At 39.3% G+C, this 21,713-nt stretch overlaps 1 pseudogene; it reads left to right on the top strand.

Annotated features, from left to right (window-relative positions):
• Positions 1-20,760: 20,760 nt before the first annotated feature.
• LOC143673079 (PEST proteolytic signal-containing nuclear protein pseudogene) lies at positions 20,761-21,278 on the top strand (annotated as a pseudogene).
• Positions 21,279-21,713: the final 435 nt, after the last annotated feature.

Raw genomic sequence — 21,713 nt, 5'->3', positions numbered from 1 at the left:
CAGCTTAAAGTACCTGTGTTACAGTGAGGGCACAGGGTAAAAATATATTATCTTTCTATCTTCTACTGACCAATCAATCTATTGATCAATTCTCAGTCTTCTATTTATTGATCATTGTCTATCCACTTATCTATTTGTAATTTCCTTAATAACAACAGAAATTCCCTAGATAAGAGAGCCCTATGATTTGTTGTGCATGGATAAAAACCGTATCAGGAAAATTTAATTTAAATCACTTCTCTAGGAGATGCAACTTAATATAATTTCCCTTAAAAATGTACACTCTTTCTATTTGATATAACCTGAATGTATACTTTTTTACAACACAGAGGTTGATGTAATCACTATAAAAGACAGAACTCTGCATTTTAATTCCATAATTTTAACTAATTAACCAGGAAGATCCAAAAACTGAATAATCATGTATTACTGCACCTAGTACAGGCTAGGCATGCATAATGTACAGAGTTAGTGCCTTAAACAAACATTTTAAATTACTTCAAGTTAGGAGATAAGAAGAGTTCTTTCTTATGCATTATATTTTTTAAAACTCCTCCAATAGAAAATTATAAGAAAACTTCACAGAAAGGACTTACAGTTAGCAATCATGTCCAAAACCAACCTTACATATAAACAAATGACTAGAAATTAAAACATGAGCCACTTTAGGCAACTATAAGTATGAAATAATAGCAATAACAATAATGTGTGTTAAAACTTTAAAATCAGTAACAGCAATGGTAATGCTGCACAGTGCTGAGCAGGGGCCCTGTGGAATCAGCACCAGAATTCATGCTAGTTGACTCGTTAACCACCATGACCACTGGCTGGGTCATTGGATACTTTTTTTTTGGCATGGGCAGACACTGGGAATTGAACCCAGGTCCAGGGCATGGCAGGCAAGAACTCTGCGTCCTGAGCCACCACGGCCCACCCTCATTGGATGCTTTTGACCCATCGGCCTGACATTTGGGAATCTTACTTAGGAGTAGTCAGAGAAGAGCACACAGGTTAATGGCCAAAGAGGGTATCAAAGAGTAATTTCTAACAGTAAAAACATGAAAAAACCCTACTGCTCTACTACAGGAACCTGAGTAAGCTAGTCATGGCAGTGTGATGGAATAGTATGCAGACCATCACTTCATGTTTTAAGTAATAGTTTCTGACCTAAGAAATGTTCATAGAATCAAGAGTAAATAAAACAGGATACAAACTAGTACATAAATATCACTGACATTATGTAAAAGAAATAAACACACATTAAAATAAGAGGTGGACAGGAAAAATACCACAAATTTAACAGACATTATCTCTGGGTGGTAGAATTATGAGAAATCTTTTTCTCTCCTTTTCATTCTTTCTCTCCTTTCCAAATTTTATAAATTAAATTTATTACATTATAGTTAAAAAAAAGATGACATTTTCTAATTCCTCCCATATCTGAAACAAACAAACTCAGAAAAATAAATAGAAAGGAAGAGACCTTAGAAAATCTGCCTATTTAGAGGCTAAGGGATAGCTTCACATTGTATTTTTTGTATTTCCTCCTGAATTTTTGCCTCCTTCTGTATGGGGCAATTGGGAATTTCTGAAAGATACCAAAACCAAAGTCAGTGAGCCACATACATGTGAGGAGCTGAGGGTAGTGTTCTCTGAGAATCGCCAGTGGATCAGTTTACAAAAATGAGCTAGGTATAGGACCCTGCTATTGTCCATGAGGTTGATGAGTAGTTTATTACCCTATGAACAGGGAGGAGGAAATCTCCATTTTCTTAACTTCCATAAGATGGAGTGAAAGCAAACCTCATCTCTCAGCCCAATTGGTGAGACAGAGAAATGAGACACACAGTGCAGGTCCAGTCTGTTTAGGAGGTCATAGTGATTACCACTAATCTGTAGGTCATACACTTTCACCTGCCCTCTTTCTTCAGTTCCTGGATGTAGTTTGATGCTCATCTATCTGATATCTCAAAAGCAGATTCTCCTTTATGTCAAAGGCAGGAGACAAGATTTCATTAGCTGATCCTCCAGAGCTAGAGGTGGGACCATGATTTATGGTATATGAAGCTTTTAAAATTTAAGGGGTACTCTTTAAAGAAAATGAATGGAAAATCATGAATACTAAATTAGGCACAAAATGAGTATTTAGAATGAGAAAATAAATCACAATACATCACAGATAGTGTGTTTATAATTGTATATGCTGCATTATTGTGTATATTCCTCACAGGAGAGCAATCCCAGTTTGAGTAGGCATCTGTTATGGATGGAACTATGTTCCTCCAAAGCACATGTTCAAGTCCTTATGCCTGGTCTCATGAATGTGACCCTATTTGGAAGTAGGATCTCTGAAAATATTATTAGTTAAAATGAGGCCCAATGGATGAAGGTAGATCCTAATCTCATATGACTTGTTTCCTTATTAGAAGAGGAAATCTGGACAGAGAGAGAGACAGAGAGACAGAGAAAGACAGAGAGACAGGGACAAAGAGACAGAGAGAGAGGGGAGGGTGGTGTGGATTGCCAACAAACACCAGAAGCTAAGAGAGGCAGAAGAGCCAATTCTTGCCTACTGGCTTCAAAGGGAGCACTACCTGCTGACACCTTGATTTTAGACTTCTTCCCTTCCAAACTGTGAGACAATGCATTTCTATTGTTTCAAGCCACCCAGTTTGTGGCACTTTGTTCCAGAAGCTATAGAAAGTTAAGACAGCATTGAAGAGCATTGAATGCTGCACTTGTAAATTTAGTTTCTGATGACCAGGTGAATTTTCCCCAGACCAGAATTTTATTCCATCTCATCCTTGTTCTTCTGGGTACTGCATCACATGTTCATATTAGATACAGCTCCTGGTCCCTTGGTCATGATGCTGGATGAGCCACACTGTAGCTGCAGGAATATTCCTGGGAGACTTTCCCACACCAGCACAGCAATGGCATAACTATGTTGCAGAACACACACTTAGAAATCAAACTACATTTTTTTCTCACTAGACTTTTCTAAGGCGAATTCCACAAACACCATGGAAACATCATCTGCCAGGGAGGAGAGGAAGTGTAAGGTAGGGGGGAACTAAGTGGAAAGAGACAATGGTCTTTTGAAGTTAAAACATCTTGGTGGTTTAGTTTTCTAAACTGCTCAAAGCAGGTGCCATGAAATGCATTGGCTTTAAAAATGGGTATTGATTAGCTTTCAACTTTTAGGCTAAATAAAATGACTAAATCAAGGTATCACCAGGCAGTATTTTCTTCCTGGAGATTGGCTGCTGGTGATCCTTGGCTTCTCTGCCACATAGCAAGGCACATGGTGGTGTGTGCTGGCTATTCCCTTCTCTTCCCAATTTCATTGGTTTCAGTTTCTCACTTTGGTGGCTTTTTCTTTTTGTATAAATTCCATTTCCTTATAAAGAAATCCATTAATAGGATTATGACCTACCTTGGGCCACACTTTTACCGAAGTAACTTCATCAGAAGGTCTTACAATAGGTTTACAACCACAGAAATGGATAAGGTTTAAGAACATAGTTTTCTGGGATGTCTAACCACCACACTTAGAATACAAAATTTACTAAATAAATGACTATTTGAATAAATTTCTAGGGTTCTTGTTAGACTCTAGGAACCCATGGAAGTGAGGGGCTTAAAATTTAGCATCACTGATTCATAATAAACCCTTCTCTGCCTGAGGCCAGGGAAATGATGCCATAGAGAACTCCAGGCATTATCTCTACTCTGGAAAGGGGAGTCCCTGGAGGCAGAGAACTCCAAATTAGGAGAAAGATGTACAAGATCTGCCCACTCCTGGTTGCTGCCCTGGCCATTTGGTCCTACCTGGCCTTCATAGATTCCGCATGGTACACTTTTTCTGAAAACTTACAGAAGCAGCTTTCTTTTCCAGACTTTTTGGTGAAACACAGAAACAGGTCATACTTTATGCATGGCGTGGGTATTTCCTGTGTGATAACAGTTTGTGTGTTTGGTTTTGGTTAGGGCAGAGGCAGGGTGGAAGTAACCTCTTTTTCTTCTGAGAGATTGTCAGAGCAGACTGAGATCATTGTGTCAGCTGTATTCCTGATACAGGTGGAGGTAGTTTAGCCATGTCTACAAGGGGCTTTCTCACAGTCACAGGCAGGTTCTTTTGGGACACCAGAGAACAGACCTGAAGGCTGTTGCCAGGCTGCCAACCAAAGAGAACCCAGATGCAGTTGATGTCCATACACCCACATTCCTTCTCACAAGTTAATCTATTGTTGAGGGAAAGGTAAAAAAGGGATAGGGCTGGGGGCAAAGAGCAGTACTGCATTGGAAATCACTTTGCAATGATTAAAAAGTCAGAGAAATGGCTTCCTCTCCTAGCAAATGTACGAGGAGAGCTCATCAACCTTCATCAGATAGAACAGACCAGGCAGGGGCAGGGATCTTTGGGCTGCCAAACAGCAAGCTCTTTCTCACAGAATAAGCTTTAGGAGAGTTAAAAATGAGAAAATGGAAATACCAGTGGCCAATGAGAGGGAGGAGTAAGGTGTATGGGATATATGAGTTTTTTCTTTTTTTTATTTCTTTTTCTGGAGTGATGCAATTGTTCTAAAAATGATCACTGTGATGAATAAACAACTATGTGATGATATTATGAGCCATCAATTATATACTTTGGATGGACTGTATATGTGTGAAGATTTCTCCATAAAAATATTTTTAAAAAAGAAGCTTTATGGCTGCAATGGTCATCTCCCCCATGTCCAGTTCTAGAAAGCCTTGGTTAAACTCACTCAAAGTTTGGACGTGGATAAACTGGTTGAAACTGGAGGCCCAATATGTGGATCTCTACCTGCATCTGCTCCCTTCTTTATGAAAGACCAGGCACAGCACAGAGAGATGTCAGAACTGGACAAAATGTAATGTCTATACTAAATATATCTGCAGAATCCTTAGGTGGGAAATCTAGGCATTCCCCTTACAGCAGAGGGGAGCACCATGTGTGGCAGGCTGACTCATACATGTCAACAAACATGGGGTCTTAATCTTAATCTCTATCCCTGCATGTGGGAACCCATGGTAATTAGGACCTTGTGAAGATGTTATTTTTAGTGAAGATGTGGCCAAAGGAAGCAGGGCAAGTCTTTATAAAGAGAAAACCACAGGAAGGAACCATAAGCTGGAAGTCAACAGGGAATCCAGAAGAGAAAACAGACAATATCACCATGTGATGGGAAAGCCCAGGAACATAAGGATTCTGGTCAACCAGCACTACAACATTAATTTTGGGAAAGAAACCAAGCCTTACCAATATCTACATTCTGAATTTCTAGCTTCTGAAAAAGACAGTCAATATATATCTGTTTTTTCAGCCATACTGAGTCCATGGTATTTGTGATAGCAGTTGAGGTAAACTAAGACTCCCCATATTAAATAAATGAATTAGCCCATTGCATTATGTATCAATCTCTGGTGAGTCCAGCCCATGGCAAAAGGACTGTTAACTCTAGGTGTATTGTTAGTCATTTTTTGGCCTCATAGGACTGAGGACCAGACCTTGAATCATAGTCCATTGTCAAAACAATGAGATCCTTTCTCTATCCTGGGAGTCAGCCTGTTAGCTGAGCCATGGACACTCCCCCGTCCTCAAAGGTCAAAGTGAACTCTATTTTCAAACAGCTCTTTCAAGGCTTCTTTGGGCTGTCCCTATTTCACAGCCTTTACTTTGTGCCAGGAAAAGAAAGACAAATGATCACCCATTATAAATTCACAACTGATTTCTCCCAAAACATTTTTTTAAATCTCTGGAGAGGGCTTAACAACATGCACATTTTAGTTCATCCTCCAGAACAACTACTAAATAACCAGAAACAGTACAGAACAGCTCCTGGGGCCACATCAGTGACAAGACACACAGCGTAACCCAGTCTGGACCAGTTGGACCAGCTGCAAGCACCCCCAAGAACCATGAGTTCCCAAAGCTGTGGCAGCCATACCCCTCCCCCACAGGCTGCTTCCTGAAGGGAAAGAAAAGGACTGTACCAGCAGCAGGGAGTGGGCACAATCAAATACCAATTGTGGAACTAATTAACAAATTCTGACTACTAAAAATAGGCCCCAGCTTAGGTGAACCTGATCAAAGCAGAGGTTGCTCATTTTTGCCCTGGCACCAAGGAGGCAGGACTGACAGAAAAAGGGGGAAAAAAAGAAGGAAACCGAGGTTTTTGTGGCTGTGTACCTACAAAGGCTTGACTGCCTCTGGATACAGTGGCAGGACTTTTCAGGCTGCAACTGCCCCAGGCATAGGCAGAAGTGAGCTCTTTTGGGGGCTTATCTGCAGCCTGTGCCTTCCCCAGGGGAGGGGTGAAGCCCCACCCAGGTGGAATCCCCCCATCAAAGAATTCAGACACTAGGGCTTGGTAATTTGAAGCCATTAAAACCAGCCTACAACCTCTCCTCTGTCTCCACCACACCCCCAGCAGGAAGAGTCTGCCAAAGTTAAAGGTACTGCATCATCTTAAGCAGGTGGGACCTGCAGTCAGACAAGTGCCACATACTGGGCAGGATAAGAAAAACAGAGTCCAGAGAATTCACAGGAAAGTCTTTAAACCTGCTGGGTCTCACCCTTGGGGAAAACCGACCCAGGTGACTCTTTCCTCCTGATAGGAGGCCAGTTTGGTCTGGGAAAATCTGGCTGGGGTCTATAATATCTAAGTAGACCCTCCTAAGTGTGTCTGGGGGGAAGGCACCACACAAGCAGGGCAAGAAACAAGAAAACAAGAACTGAAAAATTCTCCTCTGTTAAACAAAACTTAAGCTAAAGGTCCAGATAAAGCTGAACTGAATGTCAAAGAACAGATAGACAACAAATTCATCCAGCAAGAAAACCCTAGATAAAAGAAGTGAAAGCAATCTCCAGAATAAACTAATTAAGGTAATTAAATGCCTAGATGCCAGCAAAAAAATAACAAATCACACTAAGAAAATTGAAGAGATGACCCATTCAAAGGAACAAACCAACAATTCAAATGACAGGCAGGAACTGAAACAATTAATTCAGAACATATGAACAGACATGTAAAACCTCATCAAAAACCAAATCAATGAATTGAGGAAGGATATAAAGAAGGCAAGGAAAGAACAAAAAGAAGAAACTGAAAAAGAAGAAACTGAAAGTCTGAAAAAACAAATCACAGAACTTATGCGAATGAAAGACACAGTAGAAGAGATGAAAAAAACAATGGAAACCTACAATGGTAGATTTCGAGAGACAGAATATAGGATTTCTAAACTGGAGGATGGAACATCTGAAATCTGACAAGAAACAGAAACCATAGGAAAAAAAATGGAAAAATATGAGCAGGGATCCAGGGAATTGAAAGACAATATGAAGTGCACGAATATACATGTTGTGGGTGTCCCAGAAGGAGAAGAGAAGGGAAAAGGAGGAGAAAAACTAATGGAGGAAATTATCACTGAAAATTTCCCAACTCTTATGAAAGACTTAAAATTACAGATCCAAGAAGTACAGCATACCCCAAAGAGAATAGATCCAAATAGACATACTCCAAGACATTTACTAATCAGAATGTCAGAGGTCAAAGAGAAAGAGAGAATCTTGAAAGCAGCAAGAGAAAAGCAATCCATCACATACAAGGGAAGCCCAATAAAACTATGCACAGATCTCTCAGCAGAAACCATGGAGGTGAGAAGACAGTGGGATAATATATTTAAATTATTAAAAGAGAAAAACTGCCAACCAAGAATTGTATATCCAGCAAAATTGTCCTTCAAAAATGAGGGAGAAATTAAAACATTTTCAGACAAAAAAATCACTGAGAGAATTTGTGACCAAGAGACCAGCTCTGCAAGAAATACTGAAGGGAACACTAGAGACAGATACAAAGACAGAAGAGAGAGGCATGGAGAAGAGTGTAGAAAGGAAGACTATGAGTAAAGATAAAAGGAAGGAAAATTAGATATGACATATAAAATCCAGAAGGCAAAATAGTAGAAGAAAGTACTACCCATGCAGTAATAACACTGAATGTTAATGGATTAAACTCTCCAATCAAAAGACATAGTCTGGCAGAATGGATTAAAAAACAGACCCATCTATATGCTGTCTCTACTCAAAGGACACGAGGCCAAGGACACAAATGGATATTTACACACCAATGTTTATAGCAGCATTATTAACAATTACCAAGAGATGGAAACAGCCAAAATGTCCATCAACAGACAGTTAGCTAAACAAACTGTGACATTTACATAAGATGGAATATTATGCAGCTGTAAGACAGAATAAAGTTATGAAGTATGGACCTTAAGGACATTATGCTGAGTGTGATTAGCCAGAAACAAAAGGACAAATACTGTATGGTCTCACTGATATGAACTGACATTAGTGAATAAACTTGGAATATTTCCTTGGTAACAGAGACCATCAGGAGATAGAAATAGGGTAAGATATTGGGTAATTGGAGCTGAAGGGATACAGATTGTGCAACAGGACTGAATAGAAAAACTCAGAAAGGACAGCACAATGTTACCTAACTGTAATACAATTATGTTAAAACACTCAATGAAGCTGCATATGAGAATGATAGAAGGAGGAGGGCTGGGGCATAAATGACATCACAAAGAAAGATAGATAATAAAGATTGAGATGGTGTAATCTAGAAGTGTATAATAATAGTGAAATGTACAAGGTACAATTTAAAAAATGTTTTTGCATGAAGAAGAACAAAAGAATGTCATTACTGCAGTGTGCTGAAAATAGATGGCACTTAATAGTTTAAAATTTCAACTAATGTGTGAGAATAAAGCAAAAAATGTTTGTTTAGTACAAATCTATACTTTGACTAGTTCATCTCCTAATATAACTTATGTAGATAGTTGATTGAACACCTTAAGTACATGGAACTTTGTATAGGACATGAGATTTTGTTGGTTTGTCCAGGTGATGCCATGATGAATCCCAGAGTGATTTGATCAGTGAGTGGAAAAGTATTTGCAAAGTCCCCTTCAGGGAATGGTGAGAACAGGGGAAAACTCAACTTCCCCAAGTTGAATTCTTGATAGTCTCACAAGCAGTGTGGACAACCAAAGCTATAGGCTGAGCCCTCAGACTTGGGGTTTGTTCATATGAAACTTAACCCCACAGGGATAGGTCAAGCCTACTTAAAATTAAGCCTAAGAGTCACCCCCAAGAGAACCTCTTTTGTTTCTCAGATGTGGCCTCTCTCTTCAGCCAACACGCAAGCAGAATCCCCACCCTCCCCCCTGTCTATGTGGGACATGACTTCCAGGGATGTGGATCTTCCTGGCAGCGTGGGACAGAAATCCCAGAATGAGCTGAGGCTCAGCATCAAGGGACTGAGAAAAACTCTAGAATGAGCTGAGACCCAGCATCAAGGGATTGAGAAAACCTTCTCCACCGAAAGGGGGAAAAGTGAAATGAGACAAAGTGTCAGTGGCTGAGAGATTCCAAACAGAGTCGAGAGGTTATCCTGGAGGTTATTCTTATGCATTAAGTAGATATCACCTCGTTATCCAAGATGTAATGGAGAGGCTGGAGGGAACTGCCTGAAAATGTAGAGCTGTGTTCCAGTAGCCATATTTCTTGATGATGATTGCATAATGATATAGCTTTCACAATGTGACTGCGTGATTGTGAAAACCTTGTGTCTGATGCTCCTGTTATCTACCTTGTCAACAGATGAGAGGAGCATATGGAAAAAAATAAATAATAGGGGGAACAAATGTTAAAATAGATTTATAATTTTTTTATTAAAATGTCACATAATAATATTATTACTTTGTCTGTATAAACTAGTTTATAACTCTAATTCAACATGGTTGCTATTTTTTTCCCTAAAAACCTCACACTCAGTTTTGGTTGTTTTTTTTAATATAAGACAAAAATATAACATAGTACTGGATGACTTAATTAAAATTATATTTGCAATTAATTTAAACAGCAATATTTTTTAATTAAATTAAAATTCTAAATCCATCATGAATAATGTCCATTTCTACTCATTGATTTTATTCCACACAGTTTGACATCTTAGGATCTAAAAGATAGTTTGATTGCTTACTCATTCATTCATTAAGCATAATGTGCCAAAGGCTTTGTTCAACCCTGGAGACACAAAACTAAGAAATAAGAACTGCCTCAACCCTCAAGGGAGGTCACAGCTAATTGGAGTGTGTGTGCCTTAAAGGACACTTATAAATTTCAGTGTACTGAAATGTATATTATAATAGATACATGTTCAAGCTGTGTATGAGTTGTTGGTAGAGATGGAAGCAGACAAGCAGTTTGTTAAAAGAGTTACCAATGTTCAGAGATAAGTGTGAGATAGCAACAGTGAGCAGACAGGAGGCACAGCCACATAAGATGGTTTTGGAAAGGGACACAGACCTCAAATGCCCTGCGAAGGACTATAAATTCATCTCTGGTTGCCAGAAAGCCCAGATATGATTTTAAGCACAGATGTATTGTGATTCAATTTGCATTTTGCAACCATTTTTCTGGTGTATAAAGGACAGATGGATGAGGGAAAAGTAAGGACAGGGAAGCACACATCTGAGATGCTGTTTCCGTGCACGGGTGGAGGAGGTTGGTGGAAACTGGATTGCAGTAAATGAAGACTGAATAGGAAATAAGGAAGTGGAGGCAATAAAAATAGACAGGCCTTTCATGACATCTGGAGGCGAAGGAAAGGAGAGAGATCAGTGACTAAAAAAGGGTTCCTATTTGAAGCTATTTGGGGATTTATTTTTTATTTTTTTGAGATGGGAGACATTTATGTGCTGGAGCAAAAAGAACATATTTTGGCTCTCATCCTTCCTTCTAACAAGTATCTAAACTCATTTCATACTCATTTTGAAAAGTTAGATTTTAGAGTGAAAAAAATTCTGCATTTTAAAAAGGTATGCTGATCTAAAATGGTTGGTTCTTTCTTCTTGTACTGAAAAGAAGAACAAAACAAAACAAAAGAACCCAACAGGTAGCATAACCTTTCAAGAAATTACTCCTATCCCCTAGCACTTTCTTGCAGTAAAAGTCACAGAAATGGCTTTGGAGCTGGAAGACTCAGAAGGGACAAGGATGGCCTGTTCTCCCTAGGTAAGTTCTCAAACAAGTAGAAATTCATAATTTCTACTGAAGAGCTCACTAGACAATTGTGACATCACCTTTAATTGATATATTTGCATCACTTCCCCTGCTTATTTATTGAGAGACATTTTCAGTGAGAGGCAGACTTGTATGTCAACTATCACTCTTCCAAGGGGCTGGAAATAACACCAAGAAGAGGCCAAATCCCACACGGAGACCTCCCAGGTCTTTTCCTTGCATTTAAAGGTAGAGAGTTTTTTTTTTTAATATTTGTATTGACAAATCTTCACACACATACATTCCATATATGGTGTACAATCAATGGCACACAATATGATCACATAGCTTTGTATTCAACACCATGATCATTTTTTAGAACATTTGCATCACCTCAGAAAAAGAAAAAAGAAAAAAATATGATGCATACCATACCATACCTCCTGCCCCTCCCTCTCATTGACCACTAGTGTTTCCATCTGAAAGGTGGAGAGCTTTGATACTATTCTGCCATATTATTTCTCATAATTTGTGAAAATTTCACAGCATGCTCTTTATATCTTACTGTTCAATGAAAATATAAGGAAGGAATGATAAGAGATGAAGGCTAATGGAGATGCTTCATTCTGACCCAAGAGATGATATTCTGGAGTTGCCTCAGCTCAATTACAGAGAATGGAATATCCTAGACTAAAGAGAGCCTGGCAATGCACCTTGCCTAAAGAAAACCTAATATGACAAGTCTACTGAGCAAACAACAGAACAAACAGCCAAGTTATTAGAGAATGAATGGTCATTAGCATTTCAAAGGAATTCACCACAGGATACTTTTAAATAAAGAATAATTATAGTCCATTTTAAAAATGTGTTTATTTACCCTCCCCCCAAAATTAAAGCCAAACTTCTCAACATTTTGAGCATTTCCATCTGGTTCCTTATTGCACATCTTCACACATTACAGTGGTATAGCACAGTGGTTAAGAGTGTGGGGGGCTTCTATCCAAACAAATTTGGGGTGGAAGCCAGGCTCTGCCATTTAACTACTGTATAATGCAGGGCAAGTTCATTATCCCTTCTGAACCCCTCAATAATATACCTGCCTCTTACGGTAAATGTAAAAACTAAAAGAGCCAATTATGAAAAACAATTTAGCACAAAGTCATATAGTAAATGTTCAATAATTTCAGTGATGTAATCATTATGAAAGATATGGCAAGTTAGAATTTTGGAATATTTTACCAATACTTCCTTCCCTATGAAATCCAGCTACTTTATCCTTCCTTCTCTCTCTACTTACCCACCTCACCCACCCCTTTTCAAGGCAGCAAAAGACAACAAAAATCCAAAGATAATTAACAGAAGTCCATGTATGTCCTTGGCGTTTCTAAATTGGTCATCCTGCTTGAAATATCAGTACAATTGCTTGTGGATCCAGGATCCTTGCACAGACCTTTCCTCCAGCTCCAGGGGGTTGGAAAGCTCCTGGGTAAGGAAGCTGCTTGCCAGGCCATGTGATGTACAGTGGAGTGGATGTTCCCACCTTGGGTGGGGTAGGAAGATGGTCTCAGGGAGTCACCATGAGCTACCCAGGAGAGCAGCCCAGGTATTCTGTCCTGGCAGAAGTTGAGCTAGGACCTACAGATGTCTCAGGGAGTTGTGGACTAGTGTGAAAGACCCCATTGACACAAGGAAATGTCACTTATGCCTACAACAGATGATGACCAGAGACCTAAGCCCCACCCCCCCAACCACCAATTCCCCAACATGCTAACTAAGTACCCCCAAACTTCCAGGTCACCTGGGAAGGGTGCATATGGAAAAAAAAATAGAACTGACTAAAGAAATCCTGATCTGACCTAGTTTACCTTGAATTGACTAAGAATCAGTTCTTGCCTTGGGCAGAATAGAGCGAGAGAAATATTAAGTATAGTTATAAAAAAAATACCAAGGAATAGTTTTTGCAACTTTAGCCTTGGTTTGTGGCTTGTGAAATCCTTTCCAGTTATAAAATAAATATTGAAAAAATAGTCCTTGCAGAACTAAAGAGGTGGTTAGGGTACCTCATGGATTTGTTGGGATGGCAGGGCAGTGGCTGTAGCCCAAAGCAGAACCACATAGGAGGAAGCAGAGATTCAGGCAGCAGGATTCTTTGTGATTGCAAATGACAAGACTACTTTTGCCCTGCTTCTGTTCCTCTAAGTTATAGCCCATTTGACAAACTTAAAAGATGTGGCTCCATATCCTAGAATGTCTTCCTTCTTCCTATCATTTTCAGAACAAAATCAACCTGCTCAATTTACTGTCATTATATGAGGACCTTTCCCTGCCCCTTGCAGAATGAGTCACGCACCCCTGTGTGCTTCTGAAACTCCACACACATACTGTGCGACTATCAACACTCAGCATTACCCTGATTGCTGGCAAAACTGGGCACTGTTTTTGTGCCTGATGCTGCTATCAGCACTCTCTATATACATCCAATCAACTACTATCCTCATCCTTTGGAGGTAGATGCTCTTAGGTACTCCTTTCTACAGAATAGGAAATTGGAACACAGAGGTAGAATCATTCTCCCAAGGTCACACTGCCAAGAAGTTTTGGAGGGTTTGCATCCATTTCCCCAGTAACTTGTGAACTCATTCATTTGTATGGAGCCCTCCTACACACCAGATACTGCTTTCTTTAAAAGACACAACATTCTTATCCATCCCTAAAGCTTCAAGGGCATTCAGGAGTCAGCTGAGGAGGCTTGGCTGCTATCTCTGCAGATGCTGGACCTTAGAGCCTACTGCTGTCATTCCTAATGCCAGATTCTCTGGCTATCTTTAAAAAATACCGACAGCTAAACCCCACATCTAGAAATTATGCTGGAATTGGTCTTGGTATATTCTGGGCATCAGGATTTAAAAAGTACCCCAGGACTGAGGACCCCTGCTCTGGAACATATGATCTAGAAAGTGCTTCATGGGATGAAATATCTCTCCAGAGCCATGCAAAATTATTTCCTGAAAAGGATGAGTTTCCAGTTTTGTTTCTGAAACATTTCATCCATTTAAAAGGGAAGATGAGAGGCATACTATTAAAATATAGCAATGCTGGGAGGGCAATGGTGGCACAGTGGGAGAGATCTCATCTACTATGCCAGAGATCCAGGTTCAATTCCCAGTGCATGCCCATGCCAAAAAATATATATATATATTTTGTATATATGCATATATATATATATATATTATATATGCATATATATATACACATACATATATATATAAGCAATGCTGGGGATGGGAAAAGGGCTAGAACCTGAGCCTTGATTAAGAAAGTACCCTATTTGCCTAGGGCTTGGGTTTCCAAGAAGTTCCCAAAGGTAACATAGAACATTGGAGCTCAATTAAGCAGTGGTTTGTTCTCTGGAACCTTCCTACTAGCATTTCAGACACATGGTTTATGGGCAGGTTTGACAGTATTATGTACCCTAGAAAAGCTAAGTTTTAATCCTGATCTAATCTTGTGGGAGCAGCTGTTTCTTTCTGTTATGATTCAATTCTGTCCAGTGGAAACTTTGATTAGATTATCTCCAGAGATGTGACATGCACAATTGTGAGTGTGATCTTATGATTAGATGGAGATGTGACTCCACCCATTCCAGATAGGTCTTGATTAGTTTACTGGAATCCTTTAAAAGAGTAAATACTTTGGAGACAGCCAGAAATGACAAAGCATCAGAACCAGCAGAGAAAGCAGATGCAGATGCTTGGAGAACCATTACTTTAGAGAACAGAGACACAGATGCTTGGAGATTCTCAGAGTCTGGCAGATATCACCATGAGATGTTAAGCAAGCCAGAACTTGGAGAGAGCTAAGGGGAGCCAAGAGATGAAATCCAGCCCTCGAGAAGCAAAGTGAGGAACCCCCACAGGAACAGAGGTTGAAAGCAACAGAGCCCAGGAGCAAGAGACAGCAGATGCCAGATATATGACTAACCAGCTGACAGAGGTGTTCCTGACCCATCGGCCTGTTTTTTAGTGAATGTAACCCCTTGTTGGTGCCTTAATTTGGACATTTTCACTTACTTAGAATTGTAAACTTGCAACTTAATAAATTCCCCTTTTAAAAAGTTTCTGGCATATCACATTCCAGCAGCTTACAAACTAAAACAGCTACCAGGTTGCTTCAAGAGCAGCTTCAAAGTTTGATTCATGGGGGAAACCATTGAAAGACTAAAAGATATGCCCACCTTCAGCAATCCAGGCTTCCTTAGAACACCTCAGCTCTAGGAGCAAACCTGCCCTGGACTTGCCAGCACTTTCTCTCCCATGGTCAGCCTCCTTTAGCCCCAGACAGAGAGGAAGTTGTGAATTATTTGAGAATATGCTGAGATGGTCCTGCCTGGGTGACAGAAGCCTCATAAATCATTCCTTCCCTGTACTTGGTCTCTTTTTCAAGTGGAGTGGTGTCAGTTCATTGGGGAACCTGATGCCCTGGAATTAAGGTGAAGGTGTGTTTACAGTGTGCAGAGCTACAAGAAGAAACACAAGACCAAGCGAGGGAGCCAGGAGGGGCCCTGCAAGAAAACAAAGCATTATAATAAAAACAACAGCACTATCCATTTTCTTCATAGCATTTATTATCACAAACAACTGTTTGTTTTCTCAAGCTCTCCCCCATTTGAACATAATTTCCATGGTGCCATGAGCATAACTTGTTCCTGCTGGAACTTGTGCCTAAAGCAATGCCAGACATAATAAATGATAATATACATCTGCTCAAATAATTAAATAAAATATCACCTACCAGGTGTCATTCATTGAGCCCATATGGCTCATGCTCAAAGTAAGCATGAAAAGTGCACACTACCTGTGCCATTTAAAGATGAGGAAACAGGCTCAGAAAGGTGACATATATTCTCCCAGATCCTCCAGCAAATGTGCAGTAGAGAAGAGACTCCAATTCAAATTCATCTGTCACCAAGTGTGTGTTCTTTTTAACACACTGATACTGAACTCCAGTAAAATGAAGAAAAAGGGACAAGAAGGTAGAAGAAGAGAAGCAGGAAAAGCAGAAGTCAAAGCAGGGCGAAAGTGGAAAAGTTCAATGTAAAAAAATTGTTTAGGGAATTAAGGGATGACCACTCCTCTCCAATATCTCTCTTGAAAGGAGATGTGACAGTTTTAGAGCAAGCAAAAATAAATGCTGGTGAGCTTTCTGTTGATACACTTGGACTTCTCGTCACCTAACATTGTGCATAATGAAGTTTGCTTAATATTTTCATACAGCTCAGGTGAAAGCTGCAACACCAGGGCATACCCAGACACCTCTTTTCAAAAATCCTCATGTGTAGGTATTTGGTAAATCCTAAAATGGCAACAGCACATTCTACTGCAGTATTTCATTGCATCCTGGAGCTGTGATAAGCCAAAGTGAACTCTCCCATTTTACAGATTGAACACACACTCAATCACACAGGCACTCTTGAGGCTGGGAAAAGTTTACAGGTTTGACTGAGATTAAGCAGAAGCTCAGCCTAGATTGTGAACATGTTAAATGTTCTGTTAAAAGATTCTAATTGCTGCAATTCCAGTAGTTCTTTCTTCTGGGTCTTCCCGGATCATCTCCTTTGCTTTTCCAAGGTTCTTTCACTACAGTTAATATCATACTCTCCCATTTGGAAAAGACTTGAAGCCATTGCATCTATTCAATCATAAGGAGTCTTCCAGCTTGAGGAAGGTTCAGGCTGCTTTGCAATGCTTCTAGAAATTAAAATATGAGTTAATGTGGTTTGCATTTAAATGCCTTCTGAAGAATCATTGTTGGTTGATGATTGAGGGCACTTGTCAGGAATCAAGTGAAGAAAGACACAAGGTCTTGATGCATTACAAAGGGGATGAGCAAGATAAAAAGATAATCACCTACAGAAGTCAATTGGAGCATCTTCTGCATGGTATTAAATGGATGCTTTCCCATGACAGACTATTCTTAGTGATTACCAGGAACACAGACAAACTGGTTGTGAGTTCCTTGAAAGCAGGGTTCAAGTTGCATTTGCCATTGTGCCTTTCATGCAACATAATTTGGCATATAGAAGGTAGCCAGTGCATTTGGTTAATTAAATAATGTTTAATAAATAAAGAACATAGAAGACATAATTTAAAGCTATGCTTTAATGTTAATTATTTCAACAGTAGTGTAAACTACAAAGAAAACTGAAGCAAATAGCAAAAATCATGTTTAAAAAACGTCATATATCAGCTAAAATGCTCTGAAAGCAAATGAAGTATAGCAACTGTGAAAGAACAGCTCCAATCCTCCCTTGATAGATATTATGTCAATTATTTTTCTTCTCTGTGAAATGTAATTTTGATATTATAAAAATATGGTGATGAGACTCAGGAAAATCACTCCCTAAAGAAGCACCTCAGTGATGAATTGTCAGAAAGAATTTGCAGAAGTGAACTGATTGAGTAAACTGCACATAGAAAATTTGGAATGTTTATGGGGCTCAAGAGCAGATGTTATCCCTGCTAAACAAATAAACTGGAAATTTGTGTCCCTCAGCCCAACTGTGAGACAGCTCCTACATGAGAACTGAAAGGGACTGAAAATCTGCTAGACCAGCAAGGAAGAATGCAGAGCCATGGGGACTCCAGTTGTCCACCAGGAAGATTAAAACCCAGAGCTGACTTAGAACATCAGGTGAAGCCCATATTTGCAGAAAGAGGGAATCAGCTGGTGAATATAAGCCTGGAAAACTGAACAGAAAGGATGAATACTCAGGTTTAAGGCAGTCTAAAACCTAGGGAAAGACCCTTTGGTGGAAGACAAAGGCATTGTTTTCTGTCTTGTTTTGATACTTTATTGTTGTTTAAATCTAGATCAGTGCAGTCCAATAGAAATTTCTGTGATGATGAAATATTCTATTGTAGTGCAAAAACCAGGAAGGCCGCAGGCCTCCAGGGACATTTCGCGAAGTTGGAACAGGCTGAGACTAAGGAGCCATAGTTTCAGGAAGCAGGCTTTATTTGCTATGGCCATAGGGCTCAGGAAGTAACCCCTGAAAGTCTGAGCCCCAAATAAAATGCAACTTCAGCTTTTATAGACTCTTTGACATGTTAAAGACAAGGTAAACAATTGGCTGATTTAAGTTGAGATGGGCCCAGAGCTGAACCCTTGAGGGGCCCCCACCCCAGGAATGTCTTCTTTTGCCTATGTGCATTTTCACCAGTTCCTGAAGGCTAGGGGAGGGGGGTTCTATATCAGGAAGTGTGCTTTATCTTGCTTGCCTGCAAGGAGAGGGGGTTTGGGGATTTTCCACAGAGAGCACAGCTGAACTAGAAAGAGGGGAAGGCCTGCCTGCTACACTATAATCTATGCTATCCAGTAGGGTGGCCACAGGCCACATTTGGCAATTGAACGCTTATAATGTGGCTGGTGGGACAAGGGAATTGAATTCTAATTTTAATACAGTGGACACTGTATTAGACAGCACAGATCTAGAGGTTCAAGAAAAAGTATGAGACCCAAGAAAGCTGACCAACTAGAGGTTTAGAAATAAATATGGATCAGAAGCAAAAAATTACAAGGGGCTAATACTTCTGATCAATCTGGCAGTGCAACAAATGTGAGTTAACTTTTGTTGAAAGATCCAAAAAGCTTGCTTTATTAGATAAGACTTTACAACAAGGAAATGTTCATGCAACATATTGCTCTGCATACTACAAGAAATACATTCCTTTATAAATGTGAACTCATTCTCTAAAATCAGCACATTTGCTCAGCACAGTATTAGGCCATATTAAGGGTATGTGTCTCCAGACTAAGTTCAAAGTTCTGTGGCAGTATACAGAAGGTCATATAACTATGACATGGGATCAAGGAGAGCTCTCTCAAAAAATACGACTCCTGATTTGATTCTTGAAGATGAATATGCAGGTAAGGAGATGGAGATACTAGGAAAGGCTTTCTGGGATGAAGCAACAGATTAAGCAATGGCAGAAAGAAATAAAACAGGAAAGTGCATGTAGGGGTTGACAAGCAACTAAGGTTATAATGATTATTAAGTAGGGGGAGATGTGGTGGGAGAAGGAGGGATGGAAGGTAAGAGTAGACAAGTAATAGGCAATGATTCAAATTAATGTAAGGAAGTATATTTCAATTTTCTGGCAGCATGGGAAATCCTGCATGATTCTAGTATTATTTTAAATGGATCATTTTGTGTACAAAGAGAATAATGGCTTCTGTGTAGAGGGTGGAGGGGCAAAGTAAAGTATAAAGGATGTTGATTGTGGAAATGGTTGTAGACAGAGAATATTTTTCTGTTGTTAGAATATTTTTTATAATTCATATGTGAGACAATAAGGGCCTAAATTAAGTCACTGGTAAGGAACCTGAAGGCATGCATAAAGAAGTAAATGGTTCAAGGAACATTTAAGAGCAAAATGCTATCATCCACAATGACTAGTTATTTGTGAGGTACAAATAAGAGAAAAGATCATGGTCAAATCTTAGGCTTCTAACAACAGTAACTGAGTAGGAGGGGATGAAGAGTATGAGGCCATTAAGAGAGTGAGGGGTTATAAAGGAAGTGCCAAATGGGGATGGACTTAATGAGCTTATTTTGAACATACTGAGTTTGAGGTCCCTAGAGGTACTTCCATGTACAAATCTCAGGACAGAGGTCTGGGCTGGAGATATAAACATGGAAGCTTTCATCATAAAATGATAATTAGAACCAAGATGATAGATTTGAATTCTAACTTAGACTGACTGAGAACAAGGACAAGCTGAGACTGTAAGTGAAAGTCTAAAATGGCTTGAAGGAACTGTTGGCAAAATCCTAATAGTTGTTGGGAAGGCCATCATTGAGAGTTTAAAGAAAAGTAAGGAAAATCTAACTGAAGAAAGGAGAAAAAATATTATTACAGGGGACAGATGTTGAGCAAGATGGTTGCTTGTGAAACCATGGGAACTAGAAAATGTACCTAATAAACTAGGTATCAAGATTTCCAGGCACAGTTTTGAACATGCTGCCTGGATTTTCATGTTGTTATAGTAAAATGAGAGAGGAGAGAAAAACTATTTAATAGGACAGACTATTAAATATAAAGAAGCTAGAACTTGCTAGTCTGAAGAACACCAGAATCTCTAGACATCCAATGATGTTAAAAAAAATAGCTACTGGGCAAAAAATCAATTCCAAGCTACTATCAAGAAAAAATGATATTAAAAATTAGCTATAAATTTTTAAAATGATCTCAGAAAGGTCTAGGCTGATTCCTCAGAGAACCATTCAGTAACACAATAAGAACTTCTAAAAAAGCTTAAATATCTTGTCCTTCAGCCCAAGGCCAAGGTAGAAAAAGGTTTTTCTAGAAGAGACTTTGGAATGTTGCTTTTGTCTAATGGAGTGAACTCCAATAGGGGACCCACACATTTTTAAAAAGATTTTATTGGCAGGAATACTGCCACATTAGATTGAAAAGGACAGAGGCAGTAAAAAAGGGAAAGAAGTCTTTGATGCCCAAACATTTGTACAAAAGAAGCTGGCAGGAAAAAAAAATACTTAGCCTCAAACAGGGACTACCCACAACACAAAAATAAGGATGAGTCAGAGAGTGAAACCAAGAGCCCAAAGGGCAGAGCCAAGAACCATGGAGAGAGGGAAAATGGTGGACTGGAATGCAGGAGAGGAGAAGCTGGAGAAGATGCTGTGAGCTGGAACCACTGGGGGACCTGAAGAAGAAGTAGAAGATCTGTGAAAACTAAGACTGTTTCTTCCAATTATGGAGGGGAAAGTTCCAGTAGCAGCACTGAGAAGCAATCAGCTGAAGAAGAAGCTGGAGACCTCCACAAGCCAACAAAGATCTCCAGGTTTGGATTTGCTATAGGTAGTCAGAAGACAAAGAAAGCATCAGCCATATCCATCAAACTTGGATCAAAGAAGCCTAAAGAAACTGTTCCAACTCTTGATACAAAAACCCTTTCTGCTTTTAATGAAGATTAAGATAGTGAACCAGAGGAAATGCCTCCAGAAGCAGAGATGAGGATGGAGAAAATTGGAAGGCATACAGCAGGACCAAACCCTTTCAACAAAGGAAAGCATGAGTCTTCTGATAACCAGAAGTTATGGGAGTGACATAAAAAATCTCACCTTGGAAATGTCCATGACCAAGAACAAAATTAAATTATTTGTTTTGAAATTGGGGTTTGGGGGTGGGTGTAAAGTTAAAAGGAACAGTTTCCTTGTAAAGAAGGGTATAAGATCATCATTGTAGCTTCCTTTTTAAGATTGAGTGGTACACTAATAAATGAGAGTTTGAAATTAGTGGTAATTTATGTTTTATATACAGATTTCAAGACATTTGCTAACTTTGTAGTTTCATGTGATTAGTTTCCAAACATTACAGATAATAAAGAAATCAGAATTGGCACCTTTTTAAAAATTGCATATTTTTAGACACAATTATTAGTACATTAAGAGAGAAGCAAAAAATTATTGTCTCTTTAAACTGGTCCAAAATGTAAGTAGTTGCTCTCTTAACTTCCTCATTACCTAAACTGTCTGGCTCCTAGGAATAGCCTTATAGAAAGAGAATATTGCATTGAGAGGAGAATGTTA

The sequence above is a fragment of the Tamandua tetradactyla genome, unplaced genomic scaffold, assembly GCF_023851605.1.
Source record: "Tamandua tetradactyla isolate mTamTet1 unplaced genomic scaffold, mTamTet1.pri scaffold_110_ctg1, whole genome shotgun sequence".
NCBI lineage: Eukaryota > Metazoa > Chordata > Mammalia > Pilosa > Myrmecophagidae > Tamandua > Tamandua tetradactyla.
The sequence above is the reverse complement of the archived record's forward strand: the minus strand, read 5'-3'. Positions and strand labels throughout refer to the sequence as shown.